The sequence below is a fragment of the Pezoporus occidentalis genome, unplaced genomic scaffold (genome assembly GCF_034315485.1).
Source record: "Pezoporus occidentalis ecotype Australia unplaced genomic scaffold, CSIRO_AGI_Poc_V1 ctg18, whole genome shotgun sequence".
NCBI classification, from domain to species: Eukaryota; Metazoa; Chordata; class Aves; order Psittaciformes; family Psittacidae; genus Pezoporus; species Pezoporus occidentalis.
The window spans coordinates 3,730,631-3,752,013 of NW_026913640.1; the positions used below are offsets into that span (position 1 = coordinate 3,730,631).

At 41.8% G+C, this 21,383-nt stretch overlaps 1 long non-coding RNA gene across 1 annotated transcript; it reads right to left on the reverse strand.

The window, feature by feature from the left end:
• Nucleotides 1-979: 979 nt before the first annotated feature.
• Nucleotides 980-13,518, reverse strand: LOC134161836 (uncharacterized). Its single transcript, XR_009964109.1, has 2 exons — nt 13,428-13,518; nt 980-1,795 (listed from the first exon to the last, which is right to left on the reverse strand). It is a non-coding gene; the product is annotated as an uncharacterized LOC134161836 (long non-coding RNA).
• Between the last annotated feature and the right edge of the window lie 7,865 nt (nt 13,519-21,383).

Genomic DNA, 21,383 nt, shown 5'->3' on the forward strand with positions numbered 1-21,383 from the left:
TTTTACAGAAAAAAATCCACCATAATGATATTTTAATGAACGTAACAGTAAAAGGCTCTGAACACAACAAACTGGCATTGATTTTCTGCATTAATAGCCACAGTTACCTACATTCAGGATGTTCTTTTTTGAAAAAGCCATGCAGGGCTCAGTACACAGGAAAGACATTTTTTAATCTAGCACAAGGTAGACCTTGGTAGGCGGAACAGGCTGAGATCCATATGAGAAGCAAACAGTGGTAGAGCAGGTGTTGTCAGGCTAACAGGGAACAAGAGCATGAAAAAGGCACCTGTGCCATGCTGAAAGCCAAGGGGGTCTCCAGGGAGGTATTCACTCATACCTGCTCAGGGTGATATCTGACCCTGGGAATAAGCAGCTGCCATTTATGCATCTTTGGATGCAGTAATAATCATTCACACCAGACACAAAAATAAGTCATTCTTTCCTACAGAGTGCTGCTGGCAGCAGCAGGCTTGCAGAGATTGGCGCAAGTTCTGTCTGCTCTGGTTCACCTGCCTGGGCTCCAGCCTTGCTTCTGTGGGCAAAGCACCACGGCTGCTGCACACAGACCCTGGGGAAGAGCTGGAAGTTCCAGTATCACTGGCAACTCTTGCACAGCCACCTGCATCTAAGACAAAATAAGGATGTAGGTTGGCTACCAACACCTATTTATGTCCTGTGTTGTATGGAGTAGTGGTAGGAACACAGCCAGAGAGATACACCTCCTATTTTTAACCCTTCTGTAGGCCACCTTTTGTGCATGGTGCCCTGCTTATATCCTTTCTGGATCACAGCCTGCCCTGGTAGCTGCTTATTTTACTGTTTGGTTTTTAAGAGAGAGAGCAAAGGGAAAATGGCACTGAGCAGAGAACTACAAAACTGTCTACTGGCCTTGTAGAGAGAGAGGCAACTTGAAAAGATATCTTAATATTGTAGTGAACATTTATTAAAAGGAGATAATGAACATTAGCAGCAGAAATAATTTCCACTTTTTTACTCATAATTTCATTAGGAACTGGTATTCAGGCAGGACAAATGCCTTGGGTAAATCCCCATAACATTTCCTTTAATTTGTTTGTATTGCATGTTTTATTGCTCCAGATTTCTCATATACAAACACAGAGTGCTCAGAAAGCAATACAACTTGAAATAATGATTTAGCAGAATACTAATTGGTATACATACAAATATAATCATTCCATCCATCAGCTTTAAAATATCAAAAAGAGGTTAGCAACAAGGTTAGTGACTTGGTTAATAGCTAATACAACAGGAGTAACAAAAGTAGAAAAATTTCTCACATCTGACTTTGTCCCAAACATTCCATCAATGAAAGCTATTTTCTTAATGATTAAAAAGCAAAATTAATGATCCGTGTTATTGAGGCAATATGAGCTTCTCAGTGGAGACTATTAATAGCTCCCAAGTCACCCCGGCCCCACACAGCACTTGCTAAACACCAACTGCCACAGGTCTCCTACTGCAAATTCATCACACTCCCTTGGAAAAGAGATGCTGCCTCCAAGTCTCACAGTTCTGTTAGTGAACAATCCCACTATGTGACAGACAGAGATGACAGTTTTGGTGTGCAGGAAACCCAAGGGGCAGTTCTGGGAGGCCTGGGCTGCCCCACTCAGCTGACCGACCCCTGCTCTGGAGTTCGAGCCCAGCCATCTCTGGCAGTGACCCCAGCAGGGCCCTTGCTGTCCCTGCTCCTTGGTGCAACAGGCTCCTCCCTGCAGCTCCTGGTGAGATGAGAAACTGTGTGCAGGATGATAGTGAGGGGCAATGCTGCCTGGTGGAAAAAGCAAGAATAGGACCTATTCTTGTCTGTGCCAATGGTCATTTGTTCACTTTTCTGTCACCAGACATTTATGACCCACTAAACGTAGCTAATTTTGTGAAACCCTTTGAGGACCCTTGATAAAAAGGGTTCTAAAAGAACTAGATACGCAGCAATTTCAATCCCATTTAAAAGGGAACAACCCAAGCCCCCCTTCCAGAGTCCTCACATCACGGTGTGCCTTGAATATTGATGTGCAGCCTTTCATGATGGCTCGCTCAATGTGTCGAATAAGTGAATAGGGCAGAACAAGGAAGTATTTTACTCACTATAAAAAATACAGTGACAAAGTACCATCCTCACGACAGCAGGAATGTGGTGGCGTTTAGATCTCACTAGCTTTCCCTGCAATGCTTTCTTTTACCTGCAGGCAGTTGGCAGGGTGAGGAAAGGCACCACATGGAAGAAAAATACATGAGATAATATTGCATTCATTCCTCTGACTGAGTGATATATACCGATGATGACCTTTTCCTAGCACTGTTTACTGCAATAAAACAGATGGTGCACAGTTTCACACCGATCCAGCAGTTTCACCCACCTTCTGGACATGCCAGAAAAGGGAGGACTAAAGCTTGGCTTTGAATCCAGTAGAAGTCCGAGGTGTTGCCACCATCAGAAAATCAAATAAAGGGACATTCCTAGAAGAATACATCTGTTCTTCTGAATGAAGAAACATTCAGCTCCCTGTGAGTACAATCAACAAGGGCACTTTTGAAAGGACATCTTTTGAAAAGATTTTTTTCTCCCTTAACAAACTCCTATGCTCAAAAAGGTAATTTGACCCTAAGTGACTTCTAGGATAAATGAAAAACACAGTGTGAGAAGCAGCCAGTTGTATCCCACTGTATCTCTGCTGAAATCCTATGGCTTCTTAAGCATTTTAACATTTATCATACATTGTATTTTTGAGTTCCACATTATACTTATCATTCCAAGATCTTTTTATGAGATATAGATAGATTAAATGACAAAAGGTGTCTGAGAAAAATAGGAAATACAATTCAATAATGGCTAAACAGTTGCTGTAATTCTAAGCTATAAAGATAAAAATGGATAAATATTCAGGACTGTTAGGAGAGAGAGCTAAAATCGGAAGGAAAACATTTGCTTAGTTTTCAGGCATTAGCACTTCCATCCTTTCTGCAATACACAAAAGGCAGAGAAGGCTCCTAATGAGGCAGTATTGAAGTGACAAATCACTGTTCTGCCACACTCAAAATAAAATTACATAGAATCATAGAATAGTTAGGATTGGAAAGGACCTTCAGATCATCTAGTTCCAACCCCCCTGCCATGGGCAGGGACACACCACACTAAACCATGTCACCCAAGGCTCTGTCCAACCTGGTCTTGAACACTGCCAGGGATGGAGCATTCACAAAACGTAACAGCAACGGTTCTTGATTGCACAAGCTCAATTTTGTAAACAACCATCAAGTCTTCCTTGTTGGGCCAGTTCTAAAGTCTGTTGTTTAACCTAATTATTGGGATGGAAGTGACTAAGTTGTGAGTGTAATCCAGATAACAGGAAAGTGTCCTGCCTACATAATGTAATTTTGTTGAAAACACTAAGTTCTTTGGGTAAATTGGCTCCATTTTGGATGATGTGAAAATGTTCTTCTTTTCCCTCTCCCCAGGTAATTAAAATGTGAGGACAGACATAAATAACCTCTGAAGCACACATAAACTTCAACTCAAAAAAGTGGTGTTATCACTACTTGAGAAATTAATTTCACATTTTCATAAAGACATGTATCACTGCCTCTGTATGGAAGCATGAAATGAGGAATTTAGTTTAGAATCAGCTCCATAACTCTGCTAACACTTTCAAGACATGTTGCAAATGGAATTATCTACAATAGCAAGACTATTTAAGTCATGTGACTGCATATTTAGGGTCTCTTCTGGTTCATCATTATGAATGACTAAATAAGATTAAAACATGACTTGATGCTATCTACTTTTTCTACTTTGTCATCTGACATTTCTTGGTAACTGTTAATAGGACAGGTATAAAGAAGGAAACATTTTGTTCCCCTCTTCAGTAACAGCCACTGCAAAATTCCATTACAAGTTGTTTTTCTTGGGCTTTGGAAAAAAAGAATCGAATTGATAATAAGTAATTTATTTCTGTGAACAGTAAAACCTTGACTTTACAGGTGATAATAAACAAGTAAATATTTTCCTTTAGCAAGGAAAAGTTGAAACATGTGAGAATAATAGATTGAAACCTGACCATTACCAATGATGGTGAGTGGAGACTTTTTCCACAACAGAATAGTAGCAAAATCTCCAGACATGGGAAAATTCCTGAAGTTGTTTACAAGAACTTGTGAACATAGTGAGGGCATAAAAGACATATTGGCACTGAATAAGATACTGTCCTGCGTTCAGCAGTAGCAGTCATTTTTCTCCTTCTTAGTAGCTGGTAGTAGCAGAAACCAAAACCAGAAAACTAAGGCAAGCATCTTGACATCAAGTCAGTGGTGTCCACCTGATGTCTGAGATCACTTTACTACTCGGAAGGTAAAAAAAGTAGATCTTCTGTTAAAACATTCAACTATGACATAGTTGCCATCACAGAAACACGGTGGAATGCTGATGAAGTGCTCACTGGGCCACTTTCCATCATCAGCAATCCTGGCTAAACGGAGAGAGTCCAGTGGACTGGAGGTTAAAAAAGATGACTCACATCTACAAGTAGGGATGGAAGAAGGATCCAGGGAACTACAGGGCTGTCAGCCTGACCTCAGTGTCTGGAAGGTTATGGAGCAGATTATCCTGAGTGCCATCACAGAGCATTTATGGGACAACCAGGTCATCAGACCCAGTAACCATGGGTTTATGAGAAGCAGGTCCTACCTGACTAGCCCAGCCTTCTTATATGACATGGTCACCAACTTAGTGGATGAGGGAATCTTGTCTACCTCAACTTTAGTAAAGCCTTTGACATCATTTCCCAGAGCGTTCTCCAGGAGATACTGGGTGCTCATGGCTTGGACAGACATACGTTTTGCTACACGAAAAACTGTCTGGATGGCTGAGCCCATGGTGGTGAATGGAGTTAAATCCAGTTTGGCAGCTGGTCACGAGATGTTCACCATGGCTCAGTACTGGGGCCAATCCTGTTTAGTATCTTTATCAGTGATGTGAACAAGGAGATTGAGTGCACCCTCAGTAAGTTTGCAGATGACACCAAGTTGAGTGGGAATGTTGATCTGCTGGAGGGTAGGAAGGCTCTGCTGAGGGATCTGGACAGGCTGGATCAGTGGACCAAGGCCAATTGTATGAGGTTCAACAAGGCAAAGTGCCAGGTCCTGCGCTTGGGCCACAACAACCCCATGCAGTGCTACAGGCTTGGAGAAGAGTGGCTAGAAAGCCACCCTGGCAGAATAGGACCTGGGGATGCTGGCTGACAGCTGTCTGAACATGAGCCAGCTTGTGTCCTGGTAGCCAAGAAGACCAACAGTATCCTGGCTTGTGTCAGAAACAGTGTGGCCAGCAGGATGAGGGAAGAGATTGTCCCACTCTACTCGGCACTGGTGGGGCTGCACCTCGAATGCTGTGTTCTGTTCTGCATCCCTCACTACATGGAAGAAACTGAAGTGCTGAAGCATGTCCAAAGAAGAGCAATGAAGCTGGGACAAGCCCTTTGTGGAGTGGCTGAGGGAGCTGGGGTTGTTGAGCCTGGAGAAAAGGAGGCACAGGGGAGACCTTATCACTGTCTACAGCTGCCTGAGAGGAGGTTGTAGTAAGGTGGGTGTCGATCTCGTCTTTCAAGAAACAAGTGATAGGACAAGAGATTTCCAGTTGTGCGAGGGGAAGCTTAGACTGCTTTAGATTTCTTCACCAAAAGGGTTGTCAAACATTGGAATAGGTTGCCTAGGGAAGTGCTTGAGTCTCCATCCCTGGAGGTATTTAAAAGAAGTATAGATGTGGCACTTAGGGACATGGTTTAGTGGTGGACTTGGCAGTGCTAGGTTAATGGTTGGATTCGATGATCTTGAAGATAATTTCCATAAAGAACCTAAATCATTCTGTGATTATATTCTATAACTCACTGCACTGTTATCTTCATACAAGTACTGATATATACATCTGGTGCCCATACATAGCTGTTTAAGGTTATATTGCTGTAAATATCTGTTATCATCTTAGTATAGTGAAGGTTGAGGAGCAGAAAGAAGACACATATCTGCCTTACTTGGTTTGTGCTATGACCACTCAGCCACATCCCATGTTCTTCCTCACTTGAAACAAAAACCACACTGGAGCAATTATGTGGTTTGCTTCTGAAAGTGCGAGGTGCATCAGAGCAGAGCTGAAGTAGAATGGTCATTTTTAACTGAAGAGAAGTTTGTTAAAAATGCTCAGTTTTCAGCTTTTTATTTGGCAACTTCTGAAACTATTCTCTGCACATACATATTTTCCCTTAATTTTAACATCTGCAGTGAGCTGAGAAAGGTATCTGCCTCTGGCATCTACTACAGCAAGATGACTTACAAAATAAAATATTTATTAAACTAGGTTCACAATGATTTTTGCCTGTAACAATAGACTAATCACAGATTTCCCTAAGCAAAAACAAAACAAAACCCCACAAAAAACAAACACCCCCCCTCCCCCCCCCAAAGAAAACCAAAAAACCCCCAACCCCCAACCCCCCCCCCAAACAAAAAAATCAACACCAAAGGCAAACCCAACAATTGTTTGGTTTGACCCCTCCTCATTAATAAATCCTTATGAGCTGTCAAGAGACACATTTTATTTCTGGACCCACAGAACATATCTCAATAGTGATACATAACTCAGAGAGTTACAAAGACTCCCTAAAAATTCCCCCACATATTTATTCCATGCCTTGAGCCCCAGCAGGGCAAAAACCTGGGTAGAGAGAGCATTGGGGAACTAAGAAATTTAATGTATAAATCTTCCCATTTGAACTACAATCACTGCTATAGATGTTGCTGGGGACACTAAATTAAGATTAACAGACATTTCAGGGTAGTCTAGGAGGTTATTTCCTGAAGCAGAGGGGATGTTAAGGCAAGCAGCCTGGATGGGATTCAAACCACTTGGAAAGCAGAGCAGTGTTTTTTCTGCGTAGATCCATAATCAGATCTATCTTCCCCTCCACCCACCCCAGGCACATGCAACCCTCTCTGCCCTTTGTCATGGACAACCACTGTCCACCCTCCCATACCCAGATTCTCTTGGTCCCATATGCCAGAGCACACAGGGATTATGAGCAATAGTGGAAGAGACAGTAGGAGGGAGCAATTACATCCTACATGATTTAAAGTTATTCTCCTTGCTCAACTTTTCTTAATATTTGAAGAAGGAGTTGGCACTATTTCTCACGTCACTTTCCAACATGTGCAACCTATTCTCTGGTGGGTGATGTGTGGGAAAAATAAAGAAGAAAAGCCCAGGTGATGTGCAGCCAGCATAGGAACACTGAGATACAATGCCACACAAGAGGATACACAATATTCGGAGCAGTAATCGAGGCTGCGGATGAGCTGTGCCCAGTTTCCCTGGTGAGCCATTGTCTGCTCTGTATATCACAGAAGACATTATGCCAGGGAACAGAAGCAAGCTAACCGTCATCTTTATTGCTAGAATTTTAATACAGAAAAATGTCATTAATAAGAGTATGGGTCTCACCTCCCTGTCCCTCCCTACTGCCCTTCTGTGACTCTTCCAGGCTTATTAAACTTCCATGCACAAACACACTCTGAGACAACAAGGGACAAAGCTCATTTTAAACAAAGAGAAAAAGAGAAAAATATTATATATCAGAACCTTGAAAGGATACACATGAAAAACTGAGGACACAGCTTAACATAACTTTCGGTAGTGACTTCACCGCTAAATTTTTCCTAGTTCCAGCCTATATGCTGCTTATGTCTGATGTTCTATGGTGATATCTATTTTAATACAGGTCTTTCCACCCCTAAAATTCCTGCTGGTATTGCTATCTCTATTTTCAAACAGGGAGACTAAAATTACAAAGTGATCTCTGCCCTAGATATCTGCTTCATTTCTATCTTGGATGTTCCCATCCTGCTGCATGGTTCAACTGCTGCAGGATGGACAGCAAAGATTCCTGCCCCACAGCTGCCTGAACACCTTCACAGTTTCTGAGCCAGCTCCTGGTATAGGTAATTTCATTTTACAGCTTGGCAGTTTAAATCAGCGCAAATTATCTCAGTACCTGTGAACTGTGGTTGCTGAGCAGTTGCTAGACAGCAGCAGTAGGGAGAAATGGAAGGAATAGGATGGGCTGCAGGGGACAGAAACTGCTACAGACACCTCTGCTTAGGGTCCCTGTAGGCTGTTTCCAAGCACCTGTCAAGCAGGAGTCCTGAGGACCATGGGTCAGCGGAGAGCAGCAAACAGTCCACTCAACTGGAGATTGCCAGGTACCTCACAGCTAGTCACATCAGTGCCTGTGGCAGCCTGGACTGGCTATCAGTCCTTCCACCAAGGCTATAAGATTGAAAGAGAGCCAGGGAGAACAAAAGCTGTAAGACATAGCCTATCGTAAGAAGCAGTGGTTCAAAAGCAGGTGAATGTGGTCAGCCCTGCTTTCAGTTTCAATATGAGGACTTAGCGGTAAGTGGGTAGTGACATGGTGCTTTAATTAAGAGAAAAGCCCAATAAGCCATTCTCTCTTTAAATATATCCTCCTACACCATAAATAGCTTTACTTTAACAAAAAGCACATTAGATCCTTGATGAAAACACATCAGAGCTTGGACTCTGTGAATACAGCTGCTAAGCAACCTTACCAACATCCTGTCTATTCCTGCATTGTGGCTATGAATAATTACTCCTCCATGTAACCTTCACCTTTCTGTCTCTGCTCTTCTGCAGCTGTATACCGTTGTAACTGCAAATGGCTCCAAACCAAACTCCCACATGTAAAATTGTTCTCATATATAAGGAAATCTGGAAAGAAATCCAAACAGGTGTCTGCCCTTCCTCACTACAATTGGATGATGTGGAGCCCTCAATATAAACAACCCACACTTTCAAGACTGCATTTTTGTTTCGGATGCTGTGGTTCGAGCCTGTCACCATTTCTTACCCTGATCTCTACCGACAGAGGCAACTTTTAAAAACCAATCCATAAACCAATTTCACCCAAAATTTAAAAATACTTTCAAAGTATTGATGACAATTAAACCATTTACTGCATTCACTGACTATTCTGGCCACTCTTCCTGGAAGAGATGAGCTAGTGCTGCTTCGTAGGAGGAGGACATTCTATTACACAACTGAATGCAAGAAACTTAAACACAGTGTTTGAGGTAAAAGAATGAATCACTGCCCTCTTGGCACATCTCCTTGTTAACAAAAGAAATGAGCATTACCCAGCCTTATCTTATTGTCTGTGAGGCTGCCGAGATTTATTTCCTAAGGGTCGTGGTCTATTTAAACTTCTCAGATAAAGGACTGCACAAAGTTTAAAAAGCAAAATTTAATAGAAAGACTAAAGGCTGCTGGCCATGTTTCAGAAATACAAGGAAAGCTCTTTGGAGAATAAATAAATTTCAACACTACAATACTAAGATGTTGTAAAGTCACAGCACTAAAAATGCAGAACTTAATCTGTCACTAGAATATTTAATTTCTAATATATGATTGTAATATTGGATCATACAACTAATAATCACTACTACAAATACTAATTTTATTAAATTACAAAGATTGAAATAGTTAATATGAAGGAATTAATATTTATAAAAATAACTGTCTAGAATTGAGCCTCTAGTGGCATTACAAGGTTACTGTGGGATACATTTACCCTGAAGTTTTCCTCATAAGAACTATTATTCCAGCTCTTACAAATCACAATCTCAATACAATGGTGTTCCATCTTTCCTAAGTATGTGGGACTCTGAAAATTTTCCAGGGGGGCTGAGGATTCCAGTATAGTACAGTTCAGCCTAGTGATAACAACTTTGATTTTCCTCAACGCCTGCCACAGATCCATTAAAAAGCATCAGCAGAATCTAGCAGTCTGAACACAGATTGAGAGCCCCTTTTTCTAAACTCTAAACATCAAAGTAGGCATATCTCTTGCATGGGCAGGAAGTCAACTGCCTTTGGAAAAGCAAAACAGTCTTGAGGTTGAAAAGCAGGAGCCTTCTGGGAATGAGACATTGCTTTCTGACTGCAGGCAGGCCATTTAACTTCCCTGTTACCGCGTGTCTGTCCAAGGCGAGCAAACAGCCTGACTGCTAAAACCAGCAGCTACCAATTCAGGAGGAGATATATGGAGAGAAGGAAAAGCACTTGTATAGGGGCCATAATATTTTACCGCCCTCATGGTAAAAACTTTCTTCCTCACGTGCAGCCTGAATCTCCCCTCTTTTAGTTTAAAATCTTTACTCCTCATCCTAGCGCAACAGGCCCTATTAAAAAGTCTCTCCCAATCTTTCTAATAGACCCCTTTTAAGAACTGAAAGGCCACAATAAGGTCTCTCCAGAGTCTTCTCTTCTGCAGGCTGAACAAGCACAACTCTCTCAGCTTTTCCTCATAGGAAAGGTGCTCTATCCCTCTGATCATTCCTGTGGCCCTTCTCTGGACCCTCTCTGGACCCTCTCCAACAGGTCCATGTCTTTCCTATAGTGAGGACTCCAGAGGTGGACACAGCACTCCAGGAGTAGATGGGGAGAGTCACCTCCCTTGACCTGCTGGTCATGCTCCTTTGGATGCAGCCCAAGATATGATTGGCCTTCCAGGCTGCAAGTGCACATTTCCAGCTCATATCCAACCTTTATTCACCAGTACCGCCCTCAGCTAGAACTCCTTGTCTATGTTTCTCTCTCTCTCTTCCCCTTGTAAAGTGGAAGAGCTCATATATAAAAGCTCCAAAACCAGATTCCCATGGGCTCACACACCCAGAGTGAGAAGGAAGGGAAGCACTGCATGCACCAAAAGGAAATCACATTTATTCCCTGTCAACATACACATCTGCCCATGCTTCATCGGAGAATTTGTATTCATTTCAGATCACTAGCACCAGCTAAATTACATTTATGTTAAACTTTGAATATTAGCTTCAGGAACACCTTGGCCTGCTCAAGTGCTAAGAATCAGCATGTAGAATCATAGAATCATTTAGGTTGGAAAAGACCTTTAAGATCATCAAGTCCAACTATTCACCTAGCACTGCCAAGTCCACCACTAAATTGTGTTCTTAAGTGTCACATCTACACATCTTTTAAACATCTCCAGGGATGGGGATTCACCCACTTCCCTGGGCAGCCTGTTCCAGTGCTTGAAAACTCTTTCAGGGAAAAATTTTTTCTTAACATCCAAGTCTCATCCTGGGGCAAATTGAGGCCATTTCCTTTTGTCTTACCACTTTTTACTTGGGAGAAGAGAACAATATCTGAAGGGGGCCTGCAAAGATGCCAGAGAGGGATTCTTCATCAGGGACTGTAGTGATAGGACAGGGGGTAATGTCTTAAAACTTAAACAGGGGAGATTCAGGTTAGATATAAGGAAGAAGTTTTTGACTATGAGGGTGGTGAGACACGAGAACAAGTTGCCCAAGGAAGTTGTGAATGCTACATCCCTGGCAGTATCCCAGGTAGGACAGGGTTAGGGTTAGGGTTAGGGTTAGGGTTGAGTAACATGGTCTAATGGAAGGTGTCCCTGCCTGTACAAGGGGTTTGGAACTAAATGATCTTAAGGTCCTTTCCAGTCCTAACCATTCTATGGTTCTATGACATCCACCTCTCTATATGTAGAAAAATCATGTGCCTTTCTGTATCTGTCTGCATGTACATGGCAATCCCATAAGGAGGCAACGGAATGAAATAAAATGCATTTTCTTCCTGAATATGGGGCCCAATCCTGGGTGGAGTACAGAAAAGCCATATAGAATTCACTAACAGCTATTCATTAACCGTTCAAGATGAGGAACACAGAGGACCTGAAATGAATGAAAATATAGCTGTTTACACTGAACATGACACTCAGCTTCTGGGGAAGCAAATGCTCCATCCTAACCAGGCTCACTGGGAGCGTGGCATCTTTGTGCTGTGCAGGACCAAGTCACTCTTCTCTCTCTCAAACTTCTAATTACTTGCACACGAGCCATGGGGAAGCTCCCAGGCATTCTGGTTGCCCATACATGCAGTGCTAAGGTCCACTTGGGCAGATTGTGAGGGCGTTGTTCCAGCACTCTTGCTAGCTATTTTACTTGGCATCTGTGCAGTAAGGTTTTGGCAGTAATTAGCATGGTTGCTTTGCAATTTTGTATGATATAAAACTTTTGTTATGAACTTCATTTGCACTAATCCTAGCATTCAATAAAAAACAATGCTCAGGAAAATATATTTATGAGGGATTAACATGGTAACAAACATAAAACTGCTATGTAGCTTGAAAAAATTACTACTTTTCTCATGACTCCCCTAAAAACTCTAAATTATTTATACTGATCTGAGCATATCTAGCTCTTAAATTTAAGCTGCAATACTAAATGTAATAGAAGCTTTTTAACAGAGTGCTTGAAGTTGCATGCCTCATATAACACATTGGCAATGCTCTTCATCTCTGTTCTACTGCTATGCTCATGTAGAACATTAAATTTGAGGGCCTTTGTACTGGAAGTGTTAGGGGCTTTGGCCCCTTCCTCTTTCTCCGGACAATTTGTAGGTGATTCCCTGACCAGAGAGAATACACAAAGACAATCAACTGTTAGGGCAAGAGTCACTCACTGGCAGAACAATACTGTCCCTTTTCCTCTAGGAACAAGGTTCATCCTGCAGGATATTGCCTGAGCCACTTTGTTGTGTATTACAGAAATGTTCTGTAGCTTGAAGTACCCTGGAGGGGATGAGCTTTTGAGGATTGTTTTTAGGCTTCTTATTAAATCTGGATCCATTACCTGGCAATCCACAGTTGTGGAGGACAAACGTTCTGAAGATTCATGGGAACATTCTAGTTTTGTGCTGTATAAATGGAAATGTTACTTCTCATCCTTCGCTAGCTATGACCCCATTAGCTCAAAGTGTCCATTTCAATCTCATTTATGCAGAGTCTTGTAAACATCTGTCTTTGTGATTATCAGGCTTCGGTATGGTCCATGTTTGAACACAGACTGATAACACTCATACCTAAGTTAACATTTTGGGGTTTATGATCCGAGGTTAGACCAGATGGTGAGGTGGTAGGGAGAACAACTGGAGGCACAGACACCCTTCTGTTTGAAAAGAGACTGACTGGCATGAGATGTTTATCTCAAGAAAGGATTAAACCAGATATAATAAACAGATATGACTCAGTCAAGCATCTTCAGTTTTTCCTTCAGTGAAGTTCAGCAGTCCCAGCTGGTGTGTCAGGGGGACTTTTTTAAGCCTTTTCTAGCTTTTCTGGTTGGATGGCTAGATAATTTAGTTATAACAGTACTTGTAAACACTGCTATACACAATGCAAGTAGTGGTGATTTCAACCCTTCTACTCCCCCCATGAGTGCCAAACATAGGTAAGGAAATGAAAGTAAATGACAGGAAAACAAAGCAGTTCTCAGGGCAGGCATACTTTAGAGATACATACTTAAAAACACGCTTAACATTGTGCCAGAGAGGAAGACGCATAGCCAGGCCAAACAGCCTGGGGGATATTTGCTACCACTGTTTCTTCTGCAAGCATATTCAAAGTCATGTCCCTTGAGATGGCAACATTTCATCTATTCTAGCCCTGCACCACAAAGCAACAGGCAGGTCATTAGTTCTGGCATCTCTTAATGGAAATTCAAACCACTGCAATTTTCCTGTTTATACTACAAAGTTAATCATAAAATTCATACAGACTGAATGCTAGCAGAATGGTTTGCTATGATAATTTTCTATGTATCATGTATTTTAACTGAATGATCACCTGCCTATATATTTTCTGATATTTCCAGTGCTTTGATTTATATGCCTAGAGACTGTCTGCCTGCCCTAGATTACAACACTTAAAACCAGGATTTGTGACCATTTTGAGATTGCTTGCAGTAGTTTTGCTTTCATTAGGTTTGTTAATGTAAACAACTGAAGTAAACCAAATGCTTTGTTGCCTGGTTGCACAGATTTTGGGAGTAGGAAAGACAAAAGATGGAAGCAAGAGTTCAGGAAGCCACAAACCAGGGAATAACATTAAAATGCTGAGCATTGCTCGTGCCACAGGATCTCCATCCAGTTGCACATTTCAGCTTTGGACAACAAGGTGCACCTCCAGATGTCTCATTTGCTTCTATCACTTTTCAACAAAACTGTCCTGTGTCATCACTTTCACCAAGGAGACATATTCACATTCCCAGGCTATGGAATAGTAGCTTCTGAAGGTCGATTTGCAATAGCTACTGTAGCGTGACTTAGGGATTTTGTCAGGGGAACATACTGGCTCAGTTCTCACGACGCTCAGGAGGGCTGGCATTAGTCTTGCTGACAAAACTGAAATGGAGTGCAAACTTCCCAGAGTAGGAGCCAGTGGAAGGCAAGTGCTGTCAGTAAAATTGTGCAGGATACTTGCCTTCCTTCAAGATCATCATCCCAAAATGCAAACACCAGTTTCACAGCCAGTAAACTGGTGGGCAGTATTTCATTCTGGGGCATTCAGCAGAGAAGGTCAGCTAATAATTCAGATATACAGAGGGATTTTCTTTCAGACTTTGACTTGAATATGTTTACAGCAGTGACTGAAACTGTGTTTTCCAGCTGACCTGAAATATAACATCAGACTAAACTCTGATCTGCTCTGCCAGGTGTGCCAGGGTAACATACAGCTCTGCACTGTGCAGGCTAACCCAAGTGAAAACTGGAGGCAGATTAGAACATTAAAAACACAAGGTCCCTATGGCAAATACTTCTTGAAGCTATTTGTTGGGTCTGAGGCAGTGTATAATTCTGTCCTGGTCTTAACTATTAAAAAGGCAACAGCTTTAAACACTGCCCTGAAATACAAGATTATAAAATGCAAAACAGGTGAGCTTCCCATCTGGAGTGGTGCAAGCTGCATATACAGGCACTTGCTACATTTAAAATGACAGCCCAATCCATAAGAGGAATTACCAGAAAAACAAAGCAGACAAATGGACAAATGCTCTTTTGATCGCTACCTTGATTTTCCTACTTGTGCTGGTTGTTTGCCTGCTATCAGGTAAATGCTCAGTGTGCAATGTGATGGTTAAAAGGCCACTGCTATTTTTAGCTGTGTACACATTGCAAGGTAGCAGAAATGTAGGACAATTCACACAGGCAAGGCACAGGCAATTCTTGCCTGAAAGCATGCAGCACTCTAAAGACTGCTTGAAGAGACAGGAGCATTCTTCCAGTCAAGAGCTGGTTTCTAATGTCTCCAAGTCAAAATCTAGACCAAATATATGTGCTCCCAAACACAGCAGCCAAGTGTAATAAATGCTTTCATCTGGGGCTCTGTTTAAGATGCCAAAGGGGCAAGACAGGGGTACCACATAACCCTTAAAAGCAGCCTCCCAGGCTTTCTGACCTGAAACATGTAGTTCTGACCAATCTGCTTTAAATCACACATTGGCACTGGCTCCAGATTCATGCAGGAAGCAGAAGGAATCCCAGAGGGCACAGAGCTGAGCAGATCACTGTCCACCTCAGTCTCCTCACCTACAGCCCAGCAGCTGGGGTGAGGATGCGAGAACACAGGCTAGCCAAGGGCAACATAACAGGACCTCAGGCCAGCACTGGGGCATTTTGGACAACAGGTTAACAAAAGACATTCAATTTGTTGGCAATCCATAATAGAGTTTCTTTGCAAATTTTTCCTTCCCATAAAGACATTAATGGGTTCTGGCATCATCTCCTCACACCTGTCCTTCTGATAAGTCCTGTTCTGTTAAGTTTCTCAGGTATTTAGATGTGGAGGTTGTTCCGAGCTGCAGTGGAGTTGTTCTACATGGAGTAGCATGTAGATGTGGCAGCAGCAATTTCTCCAGCTGCCTTGAGCAATGAAACAGCTTTAGATGCTGGGAGGAGAGAAGAAACACAGATGTGACTACAAGCTGGTCATCAGAGGTGCCAGACAACTTTGATGTCAGCATAGAAGATGGCCTAGAAGGAGGGTAGGCATGCCAGAACAAGAAGATGGAGCTGAGACCTGCAGTGACAAAGCTACATCAGATAGCCATCGATGAACACTTTGCAGGCCTCTAAAGGTGAAGGAAGAAGGAAGTAGGTTTTTGGGTAGAGCTAAGAACAATGAGATGCAGCTGGCAAAATAAAAACGTTATTAGAGCTGAATATTAGGAGACATCTGAAATAATGAGGAAAAAAAATATTTAAAATAAGAACACAAAACCAGAACAAAACAAAAATATTCTGTGCCTGACCTGTCATTTTACCATACTAAAAACTCTGATTTAATGGCAGAAAAACATGTTAAGTTGAATGGAGTTCCTGCAATGTTATTAACAGAAAGGCTCAGGGTGAGAGAGGTGGTGGCTTAGGTACCTCTCAGTAACTGTCTGCAGATTATTTAATGCCTGTAATGTGCTTTAAAGATGAAAAACACTGAGTGCTTAGTAAATTAGAACAAAAAAATTCACCAACAGTGGCATCTATTAAATTACAAAATAACCTCCCAAGGGAAGCCTCAGAAGTATTGGCACTAAATAAATTTAATACTGAACAACCTGAAATGTGTTCACTATAGGAAAGAGACCTGCATTTGCCCCAAGGAGAAGAGATGAAATGTCCTAAGGCTTCAAAGTCTTTTATCTCCAGTTTTTTATTGCTCTTTCCCGATGCACAGGGGAGAGAGATGATTATTTAAATTGTTTTTTTCTCTGAAGCTGTCTAGTGAAATGTGCTGACAGGTGCTATCCATTGACTGTGCATTACAGGTAGTTCACAAGGCAGGCAAGTAAGGGGGCCCACATTCCCTGACAAAAAGCACACACACATGCTGGAGGAGGATGCAGCTTCTATTTGAAACCAAGACAAGCTGCCAGCCTTTGACATTTTCAAGTCAGACTGGAATATTCAGACATTTTCAGGGCAGATGCATATTCAGACAGATGCACACAGGAAGCAGCAAGCAACAGAGTCCAACCTAGGCTGTCACAGGATACTCAGAACAAAAAGAAGAGGTGGCCTTTTCTTTTTTCTTATGGTTCTGCTGCATCTGGTCTGTACAAAAAGAGCAGTCCTCTTAAGAGCAGCCCTCCACTGACAAGAGCCAGGGCTGAGGTTGTTTATACTGCCATTGACAGAGGGAGGAGCAGAGGCAGAAGGAAGGATGGGGAGCAGAAGTCCAAAGAGCAAAGTCAGCTTGTGGAAGAAGGGATTCAGACAATGCCAATTTATACACAGCAACAAGAAGCTCAGTTGTTTCGACGCTGATTTCCCATTAGCTCAAAGCTACATCTCTATCCAGGATAGTTATGTATTGCAACCCCTATGCTGTGGGCACCACACCGAACAACTGCATCTGCCCTAGAAAGCTATGGAGCAAGCTAAAGACTCCAACGAGTTTTTTTATGGCCTCTGGATAAGGACTGCCTTACAGGGGGAAGCCGTTGGAGGCACTGTATAGTCTCTAGTATGATTCACAAGTCACAGGACTGACACAAGTAGGATCAGTACAAATTTCACTGGAGGAAGTTCTTTTGATGGTGTGATCCAAGGCTGAGATATGGGCAGGCCTTTAAGGAGGTGCAGCTCCTGCCTCACCAACAGAACGGTTCTGTGTCTCAGCAGGAAAGACAGGTGGCATACAGGTGGTAGCAGACACTGTCCAAGGGTGGGAGATGTGATCAATAAAAGAGGATGCCATCAAGAACAGCTGGGAAGACAATAAAATGCAAATTAACTACTTCTTCTTAACTTGTACGTAGCTTCAATACTTTTATTAAATTATATTTTCTATCATTGCTTGATCATCTGTTTTGCAGTAAATGGGAAGTACAGCAAAAAACAGAAATAAGGTAATTTTATTACTGAGATGTGTTGAGTACACAAAAGTTCTTTTTCAGAGTACACACATGGTTCCTCAGCATACTTTACTATGGAGTTGCCATCTTTGCTTAGCAGTAGAGGGCTCCTATTACCTTTTAAGTTCAGCAAGGTGACAGATCAATATGAAGATGTCTGCAGGCCACTAAACCTTCAGGGTCGTGGATAGAGAGAAAGAAATGAAAATTTGAACTTCCCAAATGACATCTTCATTTCCAGCTACATTCTGTAGTCCAGTTGGCAGCACATGGCAGTCAAGGAAGAGCTGATCATTTCCAGAGGCAATCAGACAAGTACCATAGGGGCAGGCAGGAAGACACTGGTTCACTTAATGTAGATATTTTGATATGACTACAAACTCCTTAAAAAAATTTTCCTATGCAGCATCAGCAATAGCTGATGAGGATGGCCATTGTCTCGCCTTAGTTTTTTACCTTAAAATAACTTATATTGCAATTTGCAAAGACCTGGTATGTTGTTAGTAAATCCTAATCTTCTCCCATCATTGCTTGTCCTACTTTTTCTGGGCCAAAGTCCCAGAACTGTAGTACAAAGTGGCAAGCCACATACCATAATTCAGGGAAGAAATCTGAGCTGCAACTCAAAACCCAGGATGCCTGCAAAAGCAATTTTGATGTGGAAAAAGGATCTCGCAAGATCTTTTCAAGTTAGACATGAGAGATCAATCCAGAACTCAACTTCTCAGAATATTCAGGTACTCAAAATACATTATTTCTCAGTGGCACAATTTTCATGCTGTATCTCTGATAACCAACAGCTGCACTATCAGAATTAGAACCAAAGTCTCAGTTATATCTCTCTATATTGAATCAAAAATGTCATTAAAATTCATCAATGAAAATTTCACTATCAGCAAATCTGACTGATACACAAGATTTTTCAAGAGGTATATTTAACTGAACTAGAAAATGAGGGCATATTCCAATAAATGCACCAGATTGTTTAAATTATACATGAAATGTTTTTTAATTAACATCTTATTTTATAATAAGGTATGTTAATAAGGTACGTTAGACCATTGTGAGACAGGTTAGTTTTACCCTACTGATGATGTGTTGTTGCAATAGTAATCCTGCTCAGTACAAGAGGAACCACAGGTTCAGATCCCTGGTGTGTGCATTTGGCTGAGGAGCCACTGGCGTGAGGCTACCATCTGCGGGTTTATGACTGAATGCCTCTAAGTCAGAATCCCACCTCAACATTTGATGTTGTGCTGTTGCGTCATTGGTCACTTGTGACTGACCCAGGAGATGACAGTGTTGTTCAGAATGTGTGGGTAAAGCCCTTCCCGAATCTTTGTTAGCGAAGACAAGCCATCCTCATAGGAGAAGGAAAACTCCTAACTTCAAACCCGGGCAGATGGAGCTCATCTAGCCTTGTAAGGTCTTCAATCTAAGAGAAGGACACTCTTACAAAACCTATGACCTGAGGACTTTGCTGTCACCGTCCTAGCTAGCTAGGCCGTGGCAGATAAACCTCAGGTGTAAACGGTGTGTCCAGTTCTACGCACACTGCACCTCACCTAAAAAATCCACTGCACAGGCTGGAAGGGTTTCCTCTCACTTGTCTGTAGCGACAGGCAAGGGTTGAAATGGCAGGTGCCAAGGTGCATTGGAAGCTGCAGATCCAACATTGCATGCAGGCAGATCAGGACACTGGTTGCTCGAGATTGCCCCAGGAGATGACAGTCCTGGTCAGAAACTTCCTGATTGCCTAAGCAGCCTTTTTTCCAACCAGATTTGCCTATCCCACATGCCCTTGGTCATTGTGCTTGTAGTAAGCATGGGTAAAGCCCTTCCCAAATCTTCACTGGAGCCAAGCCATCAATCAATCAATATTCATACTTGCTCAGGGAAAAGAAAGGTATAGTACATGTGCCAAATTTCAATATAAAGGCATTTGATTTGAATCATGTTCTAAACCCAACAATAAACCTTGTTTTATTGCAAGTTTCTTAGAGCATATCCATGTCATGATACAAAACAAAATACAATGCATTATACTTTGAATGCAGCCTCATGAAATAGCTGAATGAAATATTTACTGTATGTAATGGATGAATCAATAACAAACAGCTTATGAGCTTCTCTCTTAATAACCCGTGGTCCATTCACCTCTTCCTCCAGAAACATATAGTGTATATAACTTTTCACAAAGCTTACTGAGGTACTGATAACAAAGAGAGTAAAAGATACACGCTTGCCTGAAACAGCTAAATCCCAGGGATGCCTTTTCAGAATTTTATTACATTGTTTCACCTCCTACAGAACAAATAAGCAATTCATTTTCATGTAAATAAATATCTAACAAAACATGTAGTATTGACTTTAGAGAATTTCTGAGCTATTTCAACTCCATAGCTTTTTTGCTGTGTATTCTCAATCCATGACAGCAGTCTTTTTAGGAAGACATTTGGATGCACTTTATTCAAAGCATTACAGTCAAAGTCCTGGTACAGACAGAAAGACACACAATTTATGAGCAAAGCCACACTGCTACTGTCAATGAAACTTTAACTCACAATCACTGAGTTATTAATCCTGATCTGATTATAATAGAAAAAGAAGAAAAAAAAAAAAAGAAAAAAAGAGAATGTTATTAAGTCTCTATAGTTCTACAGGTGAAACTGTTACACACAGGTTAGTTCCTATCCCTTCTCCAGTGTTATCTTTTGACTGCCCACCTGGATCCTAAGTTGGCTGGCCTCGCACCGTAAATGAGGTTTTACATACAGTAGATACTTACTCTTTGTTCTATTTGTTACCGCTGGAACCAGTTTTACCCAGTTGCCAGGTCTGCCTATATCTAACCATTAGTCATTGACCACTGATGTGTTGATTATAGCTCTGGCGTCTCAAGTATCATCCGATGCCCTCTATTGGCAGTTCATATATGTACTGCCCTACAGTGCATCCAGTAACTTTCCTTTTGAGGCCTCTGCCATGATAGCATGCTTATAATCCTCTACACTGGATCATTTTGCTATTCTTCATTCTATATAAAATAACTACTTGTTACTGTCAGCTAAATAAAAATTATGGTTATATCACGCAACTGTATATAGCTAAGCAAAAGCAGAACAAATTGTTTAATAGTCATCTGGCATTAGGAAATTGCTGTTGCAGCTAAACAAGCTAAAGCAAAGCCTCAAGCAGGCCAAGACAAGCCCAGACAAAACCTGGAGTCCTGAGACCTTACAGAGCCCCTGCAAACCTTGGGCCAGTTACAAAGAAGAGCAATGTGTGTTACCATGAATACAGTAAGTACTGAGCTGCAGAGCTACAAAAAATCTGGCTGCAAGACAGCTAAAAAACGTAGTCCATCTTTAAAAGCTCTACCACATAGTCACAATGCCTTAAAAAACACCAGAGAAGGGAACTTGGGTCATCCGGGCTCCTCTTTGCAGTCACTGTATTTTCACTTCAAAGTAATTAACTTCTTGCATAATAATAACAGCTGTATGTATCCCAACCCAGCTGTGCTAATTGGTGACTCTACCGCTTCCTTCCTAACTTGAAGAAAG